The sequence below is a fragment of the Tachyglossus aculeatus genome, chromosome 9 (genome assembly GCF_015852505.1).
Source record: "Tachyglossus aculeatus isolate mTacAcu1 chromosome 9, mTacAcu1.pri, whole genome shotgun sequence".
NCBI lineage: Eukaryota > Metazoa > Chordata > Mammalia > Monotremata > Tachyglossidae > Tachyglossus > Tachyglossus aculeatus.
Genome location: NC_052074.1, coordinates 16,309,649 through 16,333,209, shown reverse-complemented (window position 1 = coordinate 16,333,209; position 23,561 = coordinate 16,309,649). Strand labels below are relative to the sequence as shown.

The 23,561-nt window shown below is 40.4% G+C and overlaps 1 protein-coding gene across 5 annotated transcripts in view; it reads right to left on the bottom strand.

Annotated features, from left to right (window-relative positions):
• PLCB4 (phospholipase C beta 4) overlaps positions 1-23,561 on the bottom strand; it is a 365,501-nt gene that overhangs the window by 305,215 nt on the left and 36,725 nt on the right. The gene's annotated exons all lie outside the window — the stretch shown is intronic.

Here is a 23,561-nt window from a genome sequence, read left to right as displayed (position 1 = left end):
TAAACTTCAAAAATATTTTGGTGCGGCAATTCAAGCTGTTGTTTTAAGGTTTTTCTACCCGTGTGTCAATCTTGTTTACTATTCAAGAGACTATTCTGTTCTTTTTCAAAAAACTTAAGCAAAAAAAAAATCTACCAGGCATTTCTATTTACTGAATGCAAGTAAATATAATTAATGGAATACATCTCAAATGGTTACATGTACAGCTAATGTAGTTTTAGTATTAATGTGAGAAAATAGTATTTATATGAACTATGCAAGAAGTCAGGCACAGTAAGGGTTTCTAATTCTAAAAATGGTATGCTCTTTTTACATACTGGATTTCCATTTACAAGAAGAATTCACCTAAAGATTTCCATTTTTCCTTCCACACCAATATTCCACTTCAAAGTTATGATTCCAATTTAGGTCTTGCCATTATTGGATATTTTTGGTAACAGAAAAAGAAAAATACTGGGCAATTCTTAGTGGTCTTTATATTCATATACTCAATTCACTTTTAGTCAAACTAGAACTAGATGGCAAGCTCCTTGTGGGCAGGTAACCTACCAACTCTGTTGTATTGTATTCTCCCCAAACACTTAGTTCAGTCCTCTAGACTGTATGCTCCTTCTCAAAACTGTAAGTTTATTATGAGCAAGGAATATGATTACCAACTCTTACCTTGAACTCTCCCAACTGCTTAGTATAGTGCTCTGCACACAATAATTATTCAATAAATAAGACTGAATGCTCTACATGTAGTAAGCATCAAAAAAACCTGATAGGACTCGGTTGGGTTTCCTTGAACCTTATGTATTACAAAGTGAAACTCTAGTTTATCCTTTTCCAAAGGCTGAATATTAAAGGGGGAAAATGAGCTAGTTAAGAATGACGAGGGAAACTGGGTAGGAGGGAGCAGAGTGTGGAAAAAACCCTCGCCTAGGTATACTAGTATTGTATTTTTTTTCTTGAGGAGCAGGTAGGAAAGCAGTTTGCTCCAATGCCTACTTCATTTTATAGGATGCCCCAAAATCTCAATCAGAAGCATCATTTAGCAACCTGGCCAGAAATTTTGCCTGTTCTGTTCAGTGAGGATAATCGACAGTATTTATTGAACTCTTACTGTGTGCAGAGCACTGTATTAAATACTTATGAGAGTACAATACAATCGAGTTAGTAGACACGTTCTCTGCCCACAGACGAGTTTAAGAAAAATCATTGAAAAATCTACACTACACTGATTCCATTGTTTTCTTTAGGTGGAACTCACTGATTCTGGACTGTAGAATGTAACCTCCTTGTGGGAAGGGATCAAATCTACCAACTCCATTGTACTATACTTTTCCAAGCGCTCGGTACAGTGCTCTGCAGACAAACACCACTGACTGATTCTAGAGGAAGTACTCCAAATTAGAACCTAAATTTCCCTTTGACCAGCCATTCTCTAACTCCAAAAACTCTCTCTTGTTAAAAATCTTCACCCACCTTCTCCTATTTTGGGGAATGGGAACAGAAGGGCAGGGATGGATTAAGACTGCTGGGACTTCAGAACAGGCTCAAATTGGGAGCTCTGGAAGGAGTCGGACTAGAGATCGGGGATGGGTTTCTGGACTTCATCTCGTTGCTTTAATTGCTCTGAGCCAAGGACAGCCTCAGAGACAGGGGGGAGATCAGCCCCTTAGCTTGGAGCTAATTAGAGCAGGAAGATGAGGATAAAGCGACTTCTGCAAGTTGCTCTCTCTGTTACGGACAAGACCCAGGTGCATATGAAGTAGTGGGGGCTTTAAAATTTGTCTCATTGCACCAAAGATAGACCAGCCTTGCAGGAGAAGAACTCAAGGGGCGAGAAGTTTTAATAGATGGTAGGAGAGAAAGGTTTAGAAGAGGAAGTTTTGTCAATGAAAAAGTTATAATAATGGTATTTAATAATAATAACAATGATAAATGGTATTTGTTAAGTGCTTACTATGTGCCAAGCACTGTTCTAAGCACTGGAGGAGATACAAGGTAATCAGGTTGTCCCACATGGGGCTCACAGTCTTAATCCCCATTTTACAAATGAGGTAACTGAGGCACAGAGAAGTGAAGTGACTTGCCTAAAGTCATACAGCTGACAAGTGGCAGAGCCGGGATTAGAACCCACAACCTCTGACTCCCCAGTCCAGGCTCTTTCCACTAAGCCATACTGCTTCTCTTACTATGTGCCAAGCACTGGGGTAGATCGAATGTAATCAGATTGGACAAAGTCCCTGTTTCATAAGGAGCTCACAGTCTTAGGTGGACAGGGAAGAGAGAGCCCCTTTTAACAGATGAGGCCCAGAGAAGTTAAGTGACTTGCCAAAGGTGACACAGCAGGCAATAGTAGATCTGGATTAGAACGCAGGCCACCGGCCTCTCAAGCCTGTGCTCTTTCCACTAGGTTATGAGCTTCTTGTTTTGGAAATGAGGGTCTTAGAGGGAGGACTGTGGGGTTCTGATAGTACAAATTCTCTATTAGCTCTTGATCCACTGTCAAGAAGACAAGCAAAAAGGAGGAGACAACATTGTAGCTACATGAAGCAGTACATGTAGACTTGCTTTGGCTCAAAGTGGCAGTTATCATCTACATGATCTCACAGCATATTAAATTATCCACTTATCCTTGTTGCTTTGTACTCTCCCATTGATTGATCTGCTGTAGGAGGGCGTCTTTTATTATCTTCACCTTCTTGAAACCGATTTATGGTTGATTTATTAAGCGCTGACTGTGCAGAGCACTGGAGGGAACACAGCAGAGTCATAATCCACAATCCTTGCCCTCAAGAAGTATACAATCTAGTACTCACAGAAACTAAGAAAGGGAGAGGAAGATAAGGAAAAAGTATAAGTGATTTTCTCTGGATCATACAGGTTGCCAGAGGCAGAGTCAAGAAAAAACCTAAAGCTTCTGATGCCTCCCTCTGCTTAGTAACTCCCTTGTTTATCTGTTTCATCTTTCTCAATGGTAGCATTGTTTCTGTCTGCAGAAGTAGAACAAAGGTTCAGCCAAACTAAGAAGCATTCAACATAACGATTCCTGATTAATTGATTCTAGTAGTGTTCTACAATATATCATTTTACCAATTATCTGTAGGATCAAAACAACTATTTTCATAGGCTGATTATGCAGTTAACATTTATGCAATCTTCCATGTTCATGTGAATTCATTTGCATCCTTTTTGACGATGCATGACCTATGAGTGGTTGCAATCCTCAGCCCTACTTTATGCAGCTAAAATTTGAGAATAGGTAGTATAATATCAAAACCCAGGAAAAAAATGTGTCTTTTATTGCTTCCATTTCATTTGTTTAAATTAAGGAATTGACACCAAAGACACACATTTTGTGCCTGGACAAGGAACATTTTAATTTGATACTCGATATGTGTAAGAGTGGCAGAAATAAAATAATCTGCCAAATGATATACCCCCTTCCAAAGAATGAGATTTCATGTCATAGCTCCTAAATTTTTAATGATAGCATAAGAAAAAGTCAATCATCCCTTTTTTTAGATTGTCACAGTACTCTCCCAAGTGCTTAATATGTGCTCTGCTCAAATACCATTGATTCATCATCTTGGGTATGATTTAAAAATTCTCCAACACAATATCTTAACACACATACACACTCACTAATCCTGTACACAGTAAAAGTTTAAAGCCACCATACCATTAAAGCCACCATGCCATTAATCAGGAAAACTTTGCACAAGGCATTTAACAGTAAACATACACAATTGAGTTTATTCTTTCCTTTCAGACATGAGTGTAACGGCAAGCTCTATCACAACTACATGCCTTAGCTCCCACAGACTAATAGCACCCTGTTTACTGAACTCCCTTGAGGGTCAGGGACTATATCTAATTCCCATCTGGGTATTCTTTCCCAGTGCTTAGTACAAGTGCTCTGTGCACAATAATTGCTTAATAAATACCACCACCACCACCATCATCATCACCATGCAGGATTTTAAGAGCAGAAAATGATCCATCATGGTGTAGTGGATAGCGTACTGGGCTGGGAGTCAGAAGGTCATGGGTTCTAATCCTGACTCTGCCACTTGTCTGTTGTGTGACCTTGAGCAACTCACTTCACTGGACCTCAGTTACCTCATCTGTAAATTGTGGATTAAGAATCTAAGCCCTACGTAGGACAGGGACTGTGTCCAACCCCATTTACTTGTTCCCACTGCAGCACTTAGTACAGTGCCTGGCACATATTAAGTACTTAAAAAATACCATTATTATTATTATTATTATCCCTTTCATCAAAATGTTTGAAAACAAGGGGAACTTGCTAGCCAAAATGTTCAATCAGTGCCTTGAGAAGAAAGTCCAGGCCCTTTGCCTGGTACACGCCCTTTGACTGGTGAGTGACTAGAAGAAAGCTTAATTGAATTTTGCCAAGTATTAATCAACTTTAGAGAGCAGATATATAGACAGCCTACTCAGAAGCATGAATAGATTCCATCAGACCATGGCTTTCAACAGGGGTCAACCCCTCCCCTTGCTTCCAAATCTCTCTTTGATATTCAAACTGACCTTAAGGCTCAGATCTTGATTTTCCAGACTAAAGAACACAATGATGAAAATGTTCCTGGATTTTAAAAGGGAAAGCAGCCTCCTAATTTTGAGGCAAGAAGACACAACTACAACCATCTTTTAAAAGGTATGGCTGGAGTTTATAATAGCTTATGGAGTGTATACTGTATGCTCTGCACACAGTCAGTGCTCAATAAATACGACTGAATGAATGAATGAATGAATAAAGACACAATGGGTAAGTGATTGAGAAAAGAGAGAAGAAAAGATGAGGAAAGGGAAGAGTTTCTTCTCTGAAGGGGCTTTGATTCATTTAAATTAGGGTGTGTACAATAACAACTCATTCCTCCTGCTATTTTATCTTCCCACCCTGTTTTAAAACCTTAGGGAGGAAAGGGGAACAGACTCCAAGGGGCCAATAACAAAACATGTTTGGAAACCAGGATCATGGTTGTGTAGAACGCTTGCTTTCCTCCTCTAACCATGTGAAAAAATTTACGTGGCACAAATATGACATTTGGAATGACTTTGGAAGCAGTGTGGCCTAGTGGAAAGAGCATGGGCCTACAAGTCAAAAGACCTGGGTTCTAATCCCAGCTTTGCCAGCTGCCTGTTGTGTGACCTTGGGCAACTCATTTAACTTCTGTGCCTCAGTTTTCTCATCTGTAAAATGGGATTCAATACCTGCTCTCCCTCTCAGAGTGTGAGCCAGCTGTGGGACAGAGACTGTGTCTGGCCTGATTTAATGTGTATCTATGAGAAACAGCAAGGCCTAGTGAACAGAGTGTGGCCCTGAGAGTCAGAAGACCTGGGTTCTAATATTGGCTCCACCACTTGTCTGCTCTGTCACCTTGGGCAAACCGCTTAACTTCTCCGGGCCTCCGCTCTCTCATATGTGAAATGGGAATTAAGACTGTGAGCCCCATGTGGGACATGGACTGTGCCCAACCTGATTCGCCTGTATCTACCACAGTGCTTAGCACAGCATCTGGCATGTAATAAGTGCTAAAATACCATTAGAAAAATCATTGCAACTATAGTGCATAAACATCAGTCACTAGTTACCTGACCATGATAGGGAAAGCAAATTTTAAGTATTTCATAATTGAAAAGTACACTAAAAATGCCAAGTAAAAGGTGCTTGAGTGAATCAAAATATTCATCACCTTGATAAACATTATTGGACAGAAGTTACTGCCCTGAGGAGCCAAAGGTAAAACACATATAAAGAATGATCCTAAGTTTCCTTTTGCCTAGAACCGAATTTTAAAATCAGTTAAGGTGTCAGTGAAGTTCAAACAAGAAGGAATTGACTCAGATTTCTGGACTTTTAGTGGCTTGGTGACTTGAAGCATCCATCAAGAGAATAATTGTTTTAAAGGTAAGTGATGGAGTGGGAAGCAAGGTTGTTGCTCAGACTTCAGTAAATCTTATTGAAAATGTTTTAATTATGAATAAGCAGCACATATCAACAGAAAAGCAGGGATAAGAAACAGAAACACCTCGTATAGCTAAACTGTAACTGGTAAAGTCTAAGGAACTTACTTAAAACCATTTCCTTGGCAAACTTTACACATTAAGAGACACCCATTAAAATTTTTTTAAAATCTTATTTTAGTAGACTCAGCCATCAAATTATTTTAGAAATGACTAAAACCTAAGTTGTACTTAAATGCATTTTACATCAATTTACTACAAATAGCATAGAGGAATAGTTGAATCACTTTGGCTAACATTGGGCCCATTGTTATAAATGAAAACCACCGCCTTTTAACACTTTAATTTCAGGGTGGAAACAAAGAGACTGACCTCCCAAAATAGTTCAGTCTGTATTGGCTTTGTGAGATAGCATAGTTGCTTGCTTTCACTCTCTGAGGCTTCAGGGATGTAAGAGTGAAATCAGTACTTCCCAATTTGCAGGGAAACACCAGGGTTTTCCAGCAAGCTTCCCAAGGCATCATGTGATTCTGCCATGTTAGATTTCACTGTGCATACCCAGAACTACTTCTGAATTTGTGACTATGTATTCATTCATTCAATCGTATTTATTGAGCACTTACTGTATGCAAAGCACTGTACTAAGCGCTTGGGAAGTACAAGTCGGCAACATATACTGTATCAACGTGCACAAGACTTTCATTCACAAATGCGGTTAAGAGCCAGTGTGGTTTAGTAGGAAGATATTGGAGCTGGGAGTCAGGAGATCTTCACCACAAGCCTGTCCTATGACCTTAGGTAAGTCACTTGACTACTCTGTGTCTCAGTTTCCTCATATTCAAAAAGGGGATAAAATATCTGTTCTTCCTCCCTCAGAATGTGAGGCACATACAGCACAAAGACCATTTCCAATCTCATTACCTTGTATCTTCCCCATGCCTAGAACAATGCTTGGTACACTGAAGCACTTAATACCATAATTATTATATGCATGAAGCATGAGAAAAGGTCCATTTATCAATCCCAGCTGTTAGCCCCCTTCTCCAGTCACACCTGCTAAACCTAAGAAAAAAATAGAAAACCATATTAGGTAACTGGTGAATCTCACTTCATTTAATCTAAGCTCATTGTAGGCTGGGAACACATCTACCAACTCTGTGCATACAGTGAGCACTCAATAAATACCATTGATGGTGATTTAATCCTGATAAAATTGGCCTTCTATAAAATGCAAGTGAACTCCTCCCCAATTAATTCTTTTCCCCTGCCTGCTCTCCCTTCCGCATCATATATGCACTTTGATCTGTGACCTTTGGACATTTGATATTCACCACCTCCCTCCCCCCACAGCCCTTAGGTACATATCTTTAAACTATTATTTATTCATATTAATGTCTGTCTCCACCTCCGGACTGCAGCTCATTATGGGCAGGGACTGTGTCTGCTAATTCTGTTGTATTGTACTCTCCCAAGCTCTTAGTACACTGGTCTGCACATAGTAAGCACTCCTCATGGAATAACATCGATTGAATTATTTAGGCTTTGGTAGCATGGTGATGTACCCCTTTTAAATCTCCATTAGCTCGGTTAAAGCAGGGAGAAGGTTTTCATGAATACTATTGAACTGGGAAATGAACCTTTAAGTTACTAGGATAATCACTATACTAATTTTTTTCACTGAAAAAGTTACATTGGGCACATGAGAGTCTTAACAGGTTATGTCATTCTGAAAATGAAATGGGTGTGCACACACATACACAGAGTTGGCCTCACAATGGTCCCTTCAGCCACACCTGCACACACAATAGGAGCTTGAACAAAGGAATTCTGTTCAGGCAATTGGTAGGAATGAGGTTTTTTGACAATTTTCGGGAAAGTCCAGCTGCAGGCTTGAATGGGGCCAATGGCTCAATATCAACCAGACCCTCAAATGTCTGAGGAAGACACCTGTAGTCCAAATTCAAGGTAGAAGTTCAAGGTTTCATGTTGCAAACTCTTCAGCAAAGTATTTCTTGAGAAATTGGATAACTTTATCAAGGGTCACATTCTCCTAACACAAGAACTCTGGTGTTGAAATTGAAGACTTGTAAGAGCTAGTTACTCTGTTTTAAAAGAGCATACTTTTTATATCTGTCATCTCCACACATTTTTCCGTGCAGTTAAAACTCAGGTCTATTCCAATCCCTTATTTTCCTTCTACTTGTTCTTTTTTGGTTATCTTTTATTAATAGGTACAACTTCATTGAACTATCATGATTTAGTTATTGCTGCCTATCAATAGTATTTGAGAACATACTGTGTGCAAAATACTATTAAATGCTCTGGGGAAAGTACAACAGAGTAGAAAATTAAGAGGCCCAGTCACACACAAGACTCACAATCTAAAAGGAAATGAGAAAAGGCATCTTATCTTCAGTCTACTGATGTAAGAACTGAAAAAGAGATAGGTTAAATGACATGTCCAAGGTCACACAGTAGACCACAGTCAGAGCTGGGATAAGAACCGAGACTCTGTACTCTCAGATCATGTTCTTTCCACTGCACCACACTGTCTTTCATCAATGCTAGATTCACAAGTGTCTCTAACTGCTTTAGAACAGTGTTTAACACATCGTAAGTACTTAAAGACCATTTAAAACAAACAAAACTAGATCCCAGAAGAAAGTCAGTCTACTATCATAGAAGCTCCTCCTGAATGGTGAACTGGAAACTGGTGACCAATTATAAGCAAGAAGGGCAGATAAAACATCTTAAGGATTCAGTAAAACAAAGTCTCCAATAAGATGGTATCATCCCTAATGAAAGGCAAACAATTATGGCATAAAGAACAGTCTGGCACGTTGCAATCAAGAAAAAAAGAACCTCTCAGCAGACCTCTGAGCTAATCATTAGAGAGACAAAGGTAACAAAAAAACCAAAAACACAGCTAAGCATTGTAAACATCCCAACAGCACAACAAAGGGCCATCTTTGTGTGTGTAAATAGTGTGATTAAGACTATGAGGAATACATTGCTCACCCTCTTTCTTTCTCTCTCTCTCTCTCTTTCACACACAGCCCATCCCCCAATATATCCTTAGGTAAACTGCAACACCAGGATCATTGCTGAACATCAAGAGCAAACATCTATCTGCCCGAAGCCTCAGACATGGAAACTATGGTCCGCATAGCCAAGTATCTACTTCAGTGAAGTTAAGAGTTTTTATTCATTCATTCAATCGTATTTATTGAGCGCTTACTGTGTGCAGAGCACTGTACTAGGCGCTTGGGAAGTACAAGTTGGCAACATATAGAGACGGTCCCTACCCAACAGCGGGTTCACAGTCTAGAAGGGGGAGACAGACAGCAAAACAAAACATATTAACAAAATAAAATAAATAGAACACTGAATTGAGAGGAAGCACACCACTTTTGTACCTTCATCCTCTTCCTCTTAAAAAAAATTATATTAGATAACCAGAAAAGACGCAATGAAATCTTAGCTTATTTGGGAGAGGACATTGCCTATCCTCAGCACAAACAAAGTGAACACCTGACTTACTACGGTGTAAATTGGGGAGCATCATCAATCAGAAACCACAATTAAACAAGCCCTTGGAGATTTTTCAGTGATCTGAACCTATGCAATGATTAAATGGTAGTTGCAGAGACAAGATGTTTGTTATTTTCCAAATAAAAGCAGGTACTTTAGATTAAATTTTGTGGCTTACTCCCTAACTCTACAAAAATGAATTTGTGATTCTATCCCAATAAGAAAATTATTTCCTATTTGATAGGATTATATGTTTACAACGAATCTCAACAGGGCAACCACTTCATAAATACAAGAGACAGAAAAACAACCATTGCATATGCTTTTTAAATTGTCCTCTTTTTCCTGGAAAGTACACAGGTAATGAAATGAATAAAAGGAAGCATTCTTAATTACTCACCAACTAGAAATCATTCTTGTCTTAGATGCCTGAGTGATATGTTGCCGACTTGTACTTCCCAAGCACTTAGTACAGTGCTCTGCACACAGTAAGCGCTCAATAAATGCGATTGAATGAATGAATGAATAAAACTGGAAACACGCCTGTTCACATTCAGACTGTAACTACTTTTGTAGTGATGAAATTACAGATTAGGGGTGAGTGGCAGGGGACAGCCTTCACTTTTGTTTTTTTACATGGATTTTATAAGTCCTTACTATGTGCCAGGAAGTGTACTAAGCACTGGGGTAGATATAAGCTATCAGGTTAGACACAGCCAACTGCTCCACATTCATTCATTCATTCATGTCCACATGGGACTCACAGTCCTAAACCCCTTTTTACAAATGAGATAACTGAGGCACAGAGAAATTAAGTTACACACCCAAGGTCACACAGCAAATAAGTGGCAGAATTGTAATTAGAACCCAGGTCCTCTGGCTCCCAGACCTGTGCTTTATCCTCTAGGCCACACTGCTTCATTTGTCAGAACAACAGAAATCCTTCTTGTCACTTCCACCTGTCATTCAGGTAAGCCAATCAGTCAGTGGAATTTCTTGAGCACTTTGTGCAGAGTACCATACTAAGTGTTTGGGAAAGTATGATAAAATTAAGTTGGTAGACACAATCTTCACCCTTAGGGAGCTTAAGTCTAACGGACATTAAAAAATATTTTGTCAACTTTTGTCACCCCATTCTCTCATTGTCTCCCTTTCACCTCCCAATCCCACTCGCTACACCCACTTTTACATTTAATAATAATAATTGTGGTATTAAGTATTTACTATGTGCCGGGTACTGTAATAATAAGAATAATAAGAATAATAATGTTGGTATTCATTCTGCACTTACTATGTGCCACGCACTGTTCTAAGCACTGGGGTAGATACAAAGTAATCAGGTTGTCCCATGTGGGGTTCAGTCTTAATCCCCATTTTACAGATGAGGGAACTGAGGCCCAGAGAAGTTAAGTGACTTGTCCAAAGTAACACAGCTGACAAGTGGCAGAGCCGGGATTAGAACCCACAACCTTTGACTCCCAAGTCCGTGCTCTTTCCACTAAGCTACGCTGCTTCTCTGCACTAAGCACTGGAGTGGACATAAGCAAATCGGGTTGGACGCAGTCCCTTTCCCATATGGGTCTCATAGATGAGGTCACTGAGGCACAGAGAAGTGAAGTGGCTTTCTCAAGGCCACACAGCAGACAAGTGGCAGAGCCAGGACTAGAACCCATAACTTTTTGACTCCCAGGCCTGTGCTCTACCCACTATGCCATGCTGCTTCTGCTCCTAGAATTTTCTGGAACCATTCAACTCACATGATGGGCCTCTGAGAGCCTGAATTTACACGTGTCCCCATGACTATAATAATAATAATTATTATTATGGTACTTGTTAAATGCTTACTATGTGCCATGTTCTTTACTAAGCACTGGGGTGGATACAAGCAAACTGGGTTGGACACAGTCCCTGTCTCATGTAGGGATCAAACTCTTAATCCCCATTTTACAGATGAGGTAACAGGCTCAGAGAAGTGAAGTGACTTGGTCACTTTGTGACCCAAGGTCACAAAGCAGACAAGTTGCAGAGCCAGGATTAGAACCCATGACCTTCTGCCAGGCCTGTGCTCTATCTACTAAGCCATGCCAACTACTTATGCTTCACCTGACTAACCCTGTCCTTCTATAACTGTCCCACTCTTTCTTGTTTGGTAATGCCCCTGCTGCCCACATCACCTGAAATATGAGGCCAACAGGGACCAGACTGGCTTAGAAGGGTCTGGGATTGCAGTCCCCCCTTCCCCTGGCTCCATGCCATCCCTTTCTGACCTGTGTTTTTGGATTTGCAGATGCAGATGTTAAAGATGCATAGGTTAAATATAAATTCTGCGATGGTATGGAAGCAGGGGAGGAGGATTGGACAAGTTTAAGAAAAAGGATCTCAGAGCAGGTTTGGGGGACCTGATACGGTGGGAATGATAGTGGTAAAACATCAAGGAGACTTGGAAACAAAGTTTTAAAAGAAACGGGTGAAATGGGAGTGAGATGGAGGTGTAGGAGAGGAAGAAGAAAAAAATAATTTGAATGGCTTACCTAAAAGGCAAGTGACTTACATTTCATTAGCTTTCCTGTGATAGCAAAAGATACCCAGCTGTCAAGCTTCCAAGCCATTAAATTTCAAGTAAAGCACTGCTAAGACCAATTTAGAAAAGTGGATTAATATCAACTTTGTACTTGAGATAACTTTTCTTCCCATCCTATTAATTGATGACACTTCTATACTAAACGCTAACTAAATGTCCCCACTTTTGCCCACGTTTCAGCCTCATTTCTCCCCAAATCACTGGGTAGGAGCCAAATGAAAGTAAGGGGAAAAAAATACCTACTAAACTCAAGCCTCCAACCAAACCAGTAGCTGCAGGACTGGCCACAATACAACAGTTATTATTATTAGTAGTAGTAGTAATAATAATAATAGTATTTGTTAAGTGCTTACCAGGTGCCAAGCACTATTCTAAACACTGGAGCAGATGCACTATATGCAGAGCGGACACAGCGCCTATCCTATGTGGGGCTCACAGTCCAAGGAAAAGGGGGAACAGGCATTGAATCCCCACTTTGTAGATGAGGAAACTGAGGCACAGATAAGTTAGGTGACTTGTTCAAGGTCACACAGCTGGTGAGTGGTGAAAGCCAGGCTTAGAACACAGGTCCTCTGACTCCTAGGCCCGTCCTCTTTCCACTAGGTCTTGGTGTTTCCAGTAAAAGCATAGTGAGACAACTAGCCATAGGAGGAAGCAGGCTGTCTAGTCATTCAGTAGTATTTATTGAGAGCTTACTGTGTGCCGGGCACTCTGCTGGGTGCTTGGGAGATTAGTATAGTACCTAGAGTTGGTAGACATGTTCTCTGCCCTCCAGGAACTCCCAATCAGGGCTCCCAGGGTTGGCTCTGAGGAGAAATGAGCTACAAAAGCCCTTTCTTTGTTTACAAAGGAGAATCCCCATAGACATTGGGTTTGGTGCTTTGAGCCTGTTTGCTCTGTAAAGATTTGGGGGCAAAAAAGCATATTACCCCCGCAATTATCCCCTTTCAAAAGCTTTTCCTCCTGCAGACTTGCATCTATCCATATCCTGTGAAGAAACACCACTCTCTCCTGTGGGACTCAAGTGTGGAATCGGGGTAGAATCACACCTCAGGATGAAATGCTGCTGCTTCTTCCTTCATATCTGTGGGATCTACTCATTTTCCCCAAGCGAAATGAACTCTAGTCATCTTTTCCCTCCCAAACTCCCAGCTGGGTAACTGTTGCACCAATCTCTCATCTCACCTCTTGTAAAATAATGCTGGCCCACAGATTCAATCTTATCTCCCCAACCACAGAGTCCTCTCAGGCTTCCTATCTCACTTTGTGTTAAATCCAATCGATCCAATGCATTCATTCCACTCTACCTTTATCTGCCCTTCACCTCTCTCACCTCTGATGCTCACTTGCTGTGCTCCACAACCACCTCTTTGCCCTCTCATTTCATTCTAGCACTTCAGAAGTTATTCTGTTCTTTGTCAGACACTATTTTCTCTTTTTATTCCCACTCAGAATCAGCCTACCTCTTTCCTTTCCTTCCTATTCCACCTCAAATTCCCACAAACCCCAGGCTAAGTTGAAACAGAGATGAGTACTTTTCACATCATCAAATCCCTTCTAAAGAAAAAGGTAAAATACCTAAGTGAGGGAAATATTATTAGAAAGCAATTGCTTTTATGGCAGGTGCAATTGATTGCTCAAAATAATGTATTCAACTGCATTTTCGGTTCCATAGAAATATTGATTTAATGGGTTTTAAAATACCCAGCCAAAAACATTTCTGCAAGAACATCTGCCCCACAAATTCCAACCCTTCACCTTTCAACAGATCCATTTACATAACCTGAAAAATAAACTAGCCTTTCGGTGGGTGGAAAAAAAAAAGTGTGCACCATCTGTGAGTCTATTTGCCAGAATGAATATTGGTGGAAAAGATTTTCCAAAGGCAGAGTGTGTTGAAATAAAAGGAAATCCAGGCATTGCACTCATTCAATATTTGGGGGAGGGGGAAGGGGGCCGAAGAGGAAATTGTCAATGCAGTTTTGTTTTACTCTACTTAAAGTAGCCAGTCAGTAGGACAACCTAAATACATTTACTGCTTGAGAAATGTTTCCATTGATATTTGGAACTACTGCTGGAGGAAAATATGTTTTTCCTTCGGTTCTTCCTTCTTCATACCTTTGGAACCCACTGTGTTCCTCTTCCAGTTCATGAACATAACCTTACTACTTCATACAGCTGTGCTTTTAATGAACTTTTTCTTACACATAATCTAAGTGAAGGTTAATGATATTTTGTAAATAATGCGGTTTTAGATTGTAAGCTCCATGAAGGCAGGGATACCTACATTATTGTACTCGCCCAAATGCCTAGTTCTGTGCTTTTCACACAGTAGGAATTAAATAAATGCCATTGATTGGATGGTGAAAAAATGTTAAATGCTTTTGTTAGGGATAAACTATGGTTACTAATTCAAACTTGCATAGCTTCAGCCCCCTGAGGGATTCCACATAATTTCAATTCACCTTCCTGCTCTCCAGCCCCTCTTCCCCCCATTCTATGGTAAGACCCCTGATGACTAGTTATTTCCCTTGGAAAATAAGCTTAAGATGTGGAGACAGCCAAAATAGGGTGGTGTTTGTGTAAATCTTTGAGACTTGCTTTCCATCTTTTAGGTTGTTGAGGTCCAAACTAACATTCATTCAATCATATTTATTGAGCTCTTATTGTGTACAAAGCACTGTACTAGGTTCTTGGGAGAGTACATGACAACAATAAACAGAAACATTCCCTGCCCATAATGAGCTTACAGTCTAGATGTGGTGACACACAATATGGCTAAATAAATTACAGCTATGTAATCGTCATCATATCTTGGTCATTATTGAAGGTTTGAACCTTTTTTTATGTCTTTTAAATGGCATGTGCTAGTGCTTACTATGCACCAGACATTGTACAAACCACTGAGGTAGATACAAGCTAATTAGGGTGGGCACAGTCCCTGTCCCACATAAGGCATTCATTCTTAATCCCCATTTTACAGATGAGGTAAATGAGGTGCAGAGGAGTTAAGTAACTTCCTCAGGGTCAATATAGCAGGCAAGTGGCTGAGCCGGAATTAGAATCCAGGTTCTCTGAATCACAGGTCTATGCTCCTTCTACTAGGCCACACTGCTTCTACTTTAGAGACCTAGGTAAAAATACATGTGTGTGCACAGTCTCTATTCTTCATTTCCCCACATGCTGTTCGATCAACAGACATCCCCAGGGAGCCAGAGGATGGCAGCCTCAATTCCTAGAATCTACAAATAGCTATAGTGATCCTACACCATGCCAAGCTGCCTTTCTGCTACCTTTTTAACTCATGAAAGTGCACACCCATCACACACACACACACACCACCTTTTTCTTTATAAAGAATGAAAAAAACCTCAACCAAGAACATTCTGGGTTACATAACTGCACTGCGAATATATCCAGTATGCATGAACAGTGATTTATGGTAACCTACTTTTTGAATGATTTCCCTTCAGAACTAAAATTCACGTCAGGTTGGGGAAAAATATAATACTTTAAAATAAAAAAGCCCAAACCTAGCATCCCAGCACATAAACCACCCAGGGTGGATATACAGCACTTCTGAGGCTCAGTGAATAATTGCAAAGCCATTTTAGGCTTTCCAATTCTATCAATGTTCAAATGGAGTTGTCTTCATAATCCAAATATGTCTACAACGCAATATATAATTATTATTGTGGTAGCATCTGTGGGTCTTTTTTCCTTAATAGGACTGATTTACAGAACACAAAAAAAGAAACATTTGAAATCAAATAGGAGATTGAAGATACATTATTCAGAAGGCCCCTGACCTTTGGACTTCTTTTTACCTCAAAAATCTGACTGCAAATGGATTTCCTATTTCACAAATGAGACAGGTAAGATAGAGCAATTCTACATGCGATTTATAGCTGAAATTCTTTTATCTCTTCCATGCTATGTATCACTAAGGGGCAAGTCACAAGATTTAACAAAATGAGATTAAAACAAGGCAGTTTTCAATCCTACCTTGGTGGAACACTGGTCTATTAAGTCGGTTATTCCTCCTCAAATTTTCAGATGAAAATACTACAGTGAAAATTTTTAAGCTGCTTTTCCTTCCTTAAAACCATGTTATATACAGCTTTAACCTCAGCAAGCGCTTGCTTCACTTCAAAGGACTATCCACTATGTTAGCAAATATATTCAATACTATAATTTTTCCCTGCAAGCAAGAGAAGACCAAAGGAGCAGAAGGCTCAGGAAATAGAGGCAAGCCGAGTAAGAAATTATGCTCACAGTTGGGAGTGAGCTAGAATGTCCTGGGAATTGTATGTGAGTTGTTCTTTTGTTTGAATGAACAGGTAGGTTTTAACAACGTTTGTAAGGTCTATAATTTAGTGGTAAGAATAGACTATTTTTTAGCTCTAGGTGTTTTTGCTATCACTTCTCTTTTAGGCTGGCTATATATTAGGAAAGAACACTGATCATAATGGGTGTTCTCTGAATACCTCCTCTTCCATTTCGGCTTAAACACAATCTAATGACTAATTCCAGTGGACTGTAAAGACTCAAATAAGTCACTGTAGGGGCCCAATACTCATCCTCCCTGACCCCATTTCCCTAAATTTCATCCTTCAGAGTAACAATGAGACAGAGATACTTGAATAGTTGTTTGTTGTACTTTTTAAAGCAAGCTTCAACTTCTTGGAAGTGAGCTACATCAATACAAAATGAAGTTTTTAAAATGTTGCTGCCATAAACTAGTGAAAGTCCTATTGGGGGCTGAAAGCCCAACTCATAAAACACTGGTAAAAGAATCCTCAACTATTTTGGAGACCTATTATTTGGTCATTGGACTTTTCTGAGACTATCATGAGGCCTTTTGTAATAATGGAGCATTTATCCCTGGGATTTAAGGTTTTTTTTCTTTAATCCTCTTTTTGAACAGCATGCAAGAATCTTTGAAATAGAGCCCAAAGGTAGACACATTAACACAAACCTTTATGTGGAAAATAGCTTTGTTTAGAATATAGTGGCTTACACATATCTGCCACATCTATGTCCCCAAATTCACATTTACGTTGAGTAAGGATGGGCCAAATTCTGACACTTTGATCATCAGTGTTTTGGTGGAACGCTTTCCTAGGTCAGCAACTATTCTTACTGTATCTGAACCTGCAGGTCCAGGAGCTCCTGAGTATACTGTAAATGTCCATAATTTGTATATTTAGATTAATATCTTTCTTCCCCTCTAGACTATAAGCTTATTGTGGGAAGGGGAGATGTCTACCAACTCTGTTATACTGAACTCTCCCACATGCTTAGTACAGTGCTCCGCACGCAATAAGCACTCAACAAAAATGGATTGACTGATTGAGTACAGGCTCTCCCTGCCCAACTCTGGTTTGAATTAGCCTCTGGAACTCAAATATCTGCTTGGTTTTAGGGGGCATCGTATAACCGAGTCCCAGATTTCTTTGGAAATAAACCTTACTTTGAACTGGTGAACTGCAAACCAGCAGTTCCCCCACTGGCACTGCCCTCATCTACTTAGAGAGGCAGTGTGGCCGGTGGAAAGATCACAGACCAGGAAACCAGAGGACCTGGATTCTAACCTCGGCTCTGCCACTTGTCTGCTATGTGACCCCGGGGAAGTCACAATTTCTCTGGGCCTGTTCCCTCATATGTAAAATGGGGATTCAATAGCTGATTTTTAATATCTGTTAAGCACTTACTACGTGCCAGGCACTGTACTAAGTGCGACAGTAGATACAAGCTAATCAGGTTTGACACAGTCCATGTCCCACATGGTGCTCACAGTCTTAATCTCCATTTTACAGATGAGGTATCTGAAGCAAAGAGATGTGATTTGTCCAAGATTTCACAAATGGTAGAGCAGAATTAGAACCCAGGTCCTTCCGACTCCCAGGCCTCTGCTTTAACCACTAGGCAACACTGCTTCTCCCTCCTACTTAGACCATGAACCCCATGTGGGATTTGATTATCTTGTATCTGCCTCAGTGCTTAGTAGTCATGCGGGTGTGTGGCCGTACAGTCGTGTCTTAGAGGTGCTGGAGTTCTTAACTAAAGTTTCAGGGCTCCAAGACAGAATCCAAGGCTGAGTACCAGCACACAGTAATAAATGCCTGCGTGGCACCCATCTCGGTGGTTCAATGATGTAAACATATTTACTGAGTTCCCTGAGGTATTCTAGATCCCCCTGGATTAAGGTGGGACTTGGTTCTATTTCATAGAGATTGCAAAAATCAATGATGAGTTACTGATCCATTATAGGAAAATGGATCTTCTTGGGTTAAAAGATTACTCTGATTATTTTTATAGCTTACTTATGATGGAAGAGTGTATTATTTAAAACGTTATGTTACGTTAGCCATTTTCAGTTTTTTCTTTTTTAGCCATGTAAAACATATGGAGTTTTCCCAGAGTGAAAACACAGACAGAGCCTCCCCAGAGTCAAGGTGCTAAGAAAAATTTAGGGATCCTAGTAAATGTACCTAATAGAATCCCTGATTCACATCACCTTAAGCAGCAGAGAAATGTATTATGGACATTTTGATAGAAAGATATTCAATTTATTGATGGTTAGCATGGAATGTAAATGGTTCAGAGAGATTAAGGATTAACATGCTGTGATTTCATCCCTGAGGAAGGTTTATAAAAGACACCAATGATCAGAGATTGATTTGAAACAATTTAGCTGGAAATGGGACTAATGACAAGATACTGATCCAAAATACCGATCCAAATAGGACTCCTAATCCTTCTACCACCCCAATCATTCCCCCAGTAGATTCTGGGTAAAATGGCAGCTGGGGATTAATTAATTCCTTTTTTTTTTTTTTTTTTTGGTCCCAAAGTGACAGGGAAATGAGAAGTGGGAATGCACAGCTTTCTGGATTTAAAGAAAAAAGATATTTAAAGAGGAACTGAATTAATTTTAAAATTGGGGAAAAAATACATCGCGTGGAAAGCACTGGATTTCAGGCAGCCCCAATTCGCCACCACTAGAAGAGGAAGTAGAGTTGGTTGTCACTTGCCTGCTGACTTTGTAAGAATCCTTAAAGGTGCAATGCATTTCAGTCCAGGTAAAGAGCAAACCATTGGTGGACACGAAGCCCACGCTGGTGCAATGCGTCTCTGCAGTCTCCTTACTGTCAGAGCTGTGTGCACTACCATCTGCGTGCCAGGTAGATCAAGATTTAATTCAATTTCTTTATCATCTTATTGACATGTTAAATATTACAACAATGTGTCTATGTGCCCCTCTTGGCATGAATTAGCCCTAAAGTTGCCAGGGTGTTGTTTTTTTCTTTTTCTCATTTTGGAGGTTTTGCTTCTTTACATTTTATTGGGAATTGGGGCATTCGATTTTGCTGATGATTATGATAATGTGATCCCTGTTAAAAGGCCGGTCCTTTCTGGAAGTGACTTTTTTTTCAGAGATAAAGATCTTCTCCAGCCAATTCTGTTTCTTCAAATTATTTCCTTAACTAAATTAAGAATAGACATTGAGATAGGCTAAAAGCTTTTTTATAAGATCTCCACTGAAATTTACATTTTCATTGTATTGCACAGTTTTCATGAAATTTGGAAGAGTGCCAAAAATGTATTTCAGCTGAATGTTATGTGAGTAACAAACAGTCTATTGCAATACTGTATTGTCAGAGGAACAGTAACTCGTTTGTTGGCATTTCTTTGGTCATTGTGCTTTTTCTTCAGAAGAAAAACAGTTGGCACCAATCTGCATCTGTGTCTTTAAATGCCCCAGGTGTTCCATGACAGTTTACATTTCCTATGCCTGAAAGGTGAAACTTTCATTCTGAATGGACAAATCCAGTGGAAGATTTTGAGAAAACTGTAATGCTTAATCAAAATACAAAATAAATAAATGCAAAATGCTAGACGTATAGCCCTATATATTGGACATCAATATCTAAGAGTAACAAATTTGGAATTAAAAACTCTGTAGGAGAAAGTTTAGGCTGATGAAGTCCCTAAACAAAGGACTGATATAGGGTAACAGCATAACAGACTGGAGATACTGTCACTGTTGTGAGCTGACACAAAGCAATGCATTCTATTCTCTTTAATCTCATTTGTCTTTCTATTTTTAGTTTTTTATGGTATTTGTTAAGGACTTACAAAAGTGTTCCAGGCACTGTTCTAAACAGTGGACTAGATACAAAGTTATCAGGTTGGACACAGCCCATGTCCCATATCGGGTTCACAGTCATAATCCCCATTTTACATAAGAGGTAACAGGCACAGAAAAGTTAAGTGACTTGCTCAAGGTCACACAGCAGGCAAATGGTGGAGCTGGCACTAGAACCCAGGTCCTTTTGACTCGCAGGCCCGTGCTTTATCCATTAGGCCAAGCTGCTTCTCTACTTTACCAAACTATGCTTGTTTGTCCTTCTAGTTCACCTTATCTATTACTATTTTTATTTTAACCTGAATGACGGAGAAAAGATACTATTAGGGACATGTTCTGAGTGCACCAAGAGCTCATGACCCACAGAAAGTCACTTTCACAAACTTTCCAACACTTAAATTGAGAAAACTCTCTGAGTGTTCACACCACTGTTAGCATAGCACTTTCTTCAAGAACCCGGTGTAGAAGTCTGACGGAAATTGCCAGAAAGCCACAGGAACAAAGTTATCGAGACATTTTATTATTCATCAATGTAACCCTTGGAATTCTTGAATCCCAAGGAGTCCCTAGTCATCTAAATGAGAAATAAGGTCCCATTATAGAAGCAGCATGGCTCAATGGAAAGAGCACAAGCTTCGGAGTCAGAGGTCATGGGTTTGAATCCCAGCTCCACCACGTGTCAGCTGTGTGACCTTGAGCAAGCCACTTGACTTCTCTGTGCCTCAGTTACCTCATCTGTAAAATGAGGATTAAGACTGTGAGCCCTACGTGGGACAACCTGGTCACCTTGTATCCCCCCCAGCGCTTAGAACAGCGCTTTGCATATAGTAAGCGCTTAACAAATACCACCATTATACAAGAGAGCAAAGGACCAAAAATCATTCAATCATATTTATTGAGCACTTACTCTGTCGCAAAGCACTGTACTAAGCAGTTCGGAGAGTATAATAAACAGACACATACCCTGCCCACAACAAAATCATGAGAATTAGATTCCATTTTCAGCTTTGCTACTCTCCTGCTAGTTGTCTTACACTTGCCTCAGTTTTCCTGTCTGTAAAGTGGAAATATTCGATTACCACTTGCTATCTGCTTCTTTCTTATCTGTAACTTGTGAGTTGAGGAAGAGATTTTTACACACTCAGTAAGCTCATTGTGGGCAGAGAATGAATGTTATATTGTTGTGTTGTACTCCCCCAAGTGCTTACAGTGCTCTGCACACAAGCACTCAATAAATACAGTTGATTGATGAGTTAAGGACATGCACTGGTAGGATAAAGTTACTATGTTCAATAAACAAATGTAAACAGAAAAAATCAGTACTATTCTAATAATGCTTGTGGTATTTGTTAAAGTGCTTAATCATCATCAATGGTATTTGAGTGCTTACTATTTTTAGAGCACTATATTAAGTGCTTGGGAGAGTAAAATACAATAGACTTGGTAGATACATTCCTTGCCCACAACGAGCTTTAATATGCACCAAGGACTGTGCTGAAGGCTGGAATAGCTACAAGATGATCAGAGTGGATATATTCCTTTTCCCAAATCGGGCTCACAATTAGTTGGGAGGAAGAACAGGTACCTTATCCCCATTTTACAGATACGGAAACTGAAGCACAGAGAGGTTAAGTGACTCACTCATGGACACACAGCAGGCAAGTGGTGGAGCCAGGATTACAGTCCAGATCTCCTCGCTCTTTGTCCTGTGCTCTTTCCACTAGGCCTTGCTGCTTCCCAGGGCTCTGAGAGGCATTCTTAAGCCCATTACCAGTCTAAGGGATTAATAAATGCTTTTAAAATCTCCTTTGAGAACAGCCAGGTAAATTTTCTAGGCAAGTTTCAGAAGAAGGGTTTTGAAGGGGTAGGTCTTCAAATAGTCTATTTTATTTTGCAATGCAACTATGGCTAACTCATTCTCATGCTATTCTTTGCTTCTCCCTTATTCCCTTTTCTCCTTGCACTAGTTTTACTTCTCCCACTATAGTTTTTCTCCCCTCACATCTTTCCATTTTCTTCTCTCCCTTTCCTTTTCTCTTGCCACATCCTTCTCACACTCCCTTCAATCCCCATTGTTTTCCTTTTCCCTTCTTTCCTCTCTCTTTTCCTCACCTTAGAAATGTTAAGAGACCTCAACAGAAATTCCTGCTTTCAGGAAGATGCAAACTGGGGTTGATGGTCCAGCATGGAGAGCAGGATTAAGCCTTTCAGAGCCCTAAGAGACCCATGAAAACTAGCTACAAAGCAAGGGAGTCCAAGCCTTTTACAGAGAGCCTTGTCTGGTGCCATCAATGTCTTTCCAAGGCAAATTGGACCCACTCAAAGACATGGCCAGACTTGATTTTATTAGATGGTACTTGTTAAACTCTTTCTATGTGCAGGGTACAGTATTAAGCACTAGGGTAAATGCAAGATAACCAGGTTGGACACAGTCCTTGTCCCACATGGGGCTCACTGTCCAGGTCAGAGGCAGAAGGATTTAATCCCCATCTTCCAGATGAGGAAACTGAGCCAGAGAATTTAAGTGACTTGTACAAAGTCACACAGGAGGCAAGTGGTAGAAATGGGATTAGAACCCAGGACCTCTGGTTTGCAGGGCTGTGCTGTTTCTACTAGGCTATGTTGCTTATTTTATCAACAGGGAAGAGTGGTAGAAGGGCAGAGGGGCCTGGGTAGAAGAGGATAAATTTCATTCCCTCCACTGAAGCCACTTGATAATAATAATGATGGCATTTAAGTGCTTACTATGTGTCAAGTGCTTTTCTAAGTGCTGGGGTAGATACAAGCTAATCAAGTCGGACACAGTCCCCATCCCACGTGGAACTCACAATCTTAATCTCCATTTTTCTATATTACTACCTCACAGAGATCTCCGCTCTCTCAACCCCATCCATCTTTCTGAGCGCCTCACACCCCACCCCGCCTCCCTTTCCTCTCTACCCAATCTTGATGATCAGATTACTGCTCTCAACTCTACCCTCTCTACTCAGCTCGATTCCCTCGCTCCCCTTTCCCTTCGCCGCTTTCGTACCGCTAACCCACATCCCTGGATCACTGCCACTGTCCGCCTCCTTCGCTCTTATGATTGAGTTGCTGAATGCTGCTGGCAAAAGTCTAAACACCATGCCAACCTTGTTCACTTCAAGTTTATCCTTTTCTGCCTTAACTCTGCCCTCTCCTCTGCCAGACAAAACTATTTCTCCTCCCTTATTGACACCCATGCCCATCATCCCCATCAGCTCTTCTGTACATTTAACTCCCTTCTCAGGCCCCCTGTTCCTCCTCCTCCTCCTTCCCTCACCCCCAACGATCTGGCCT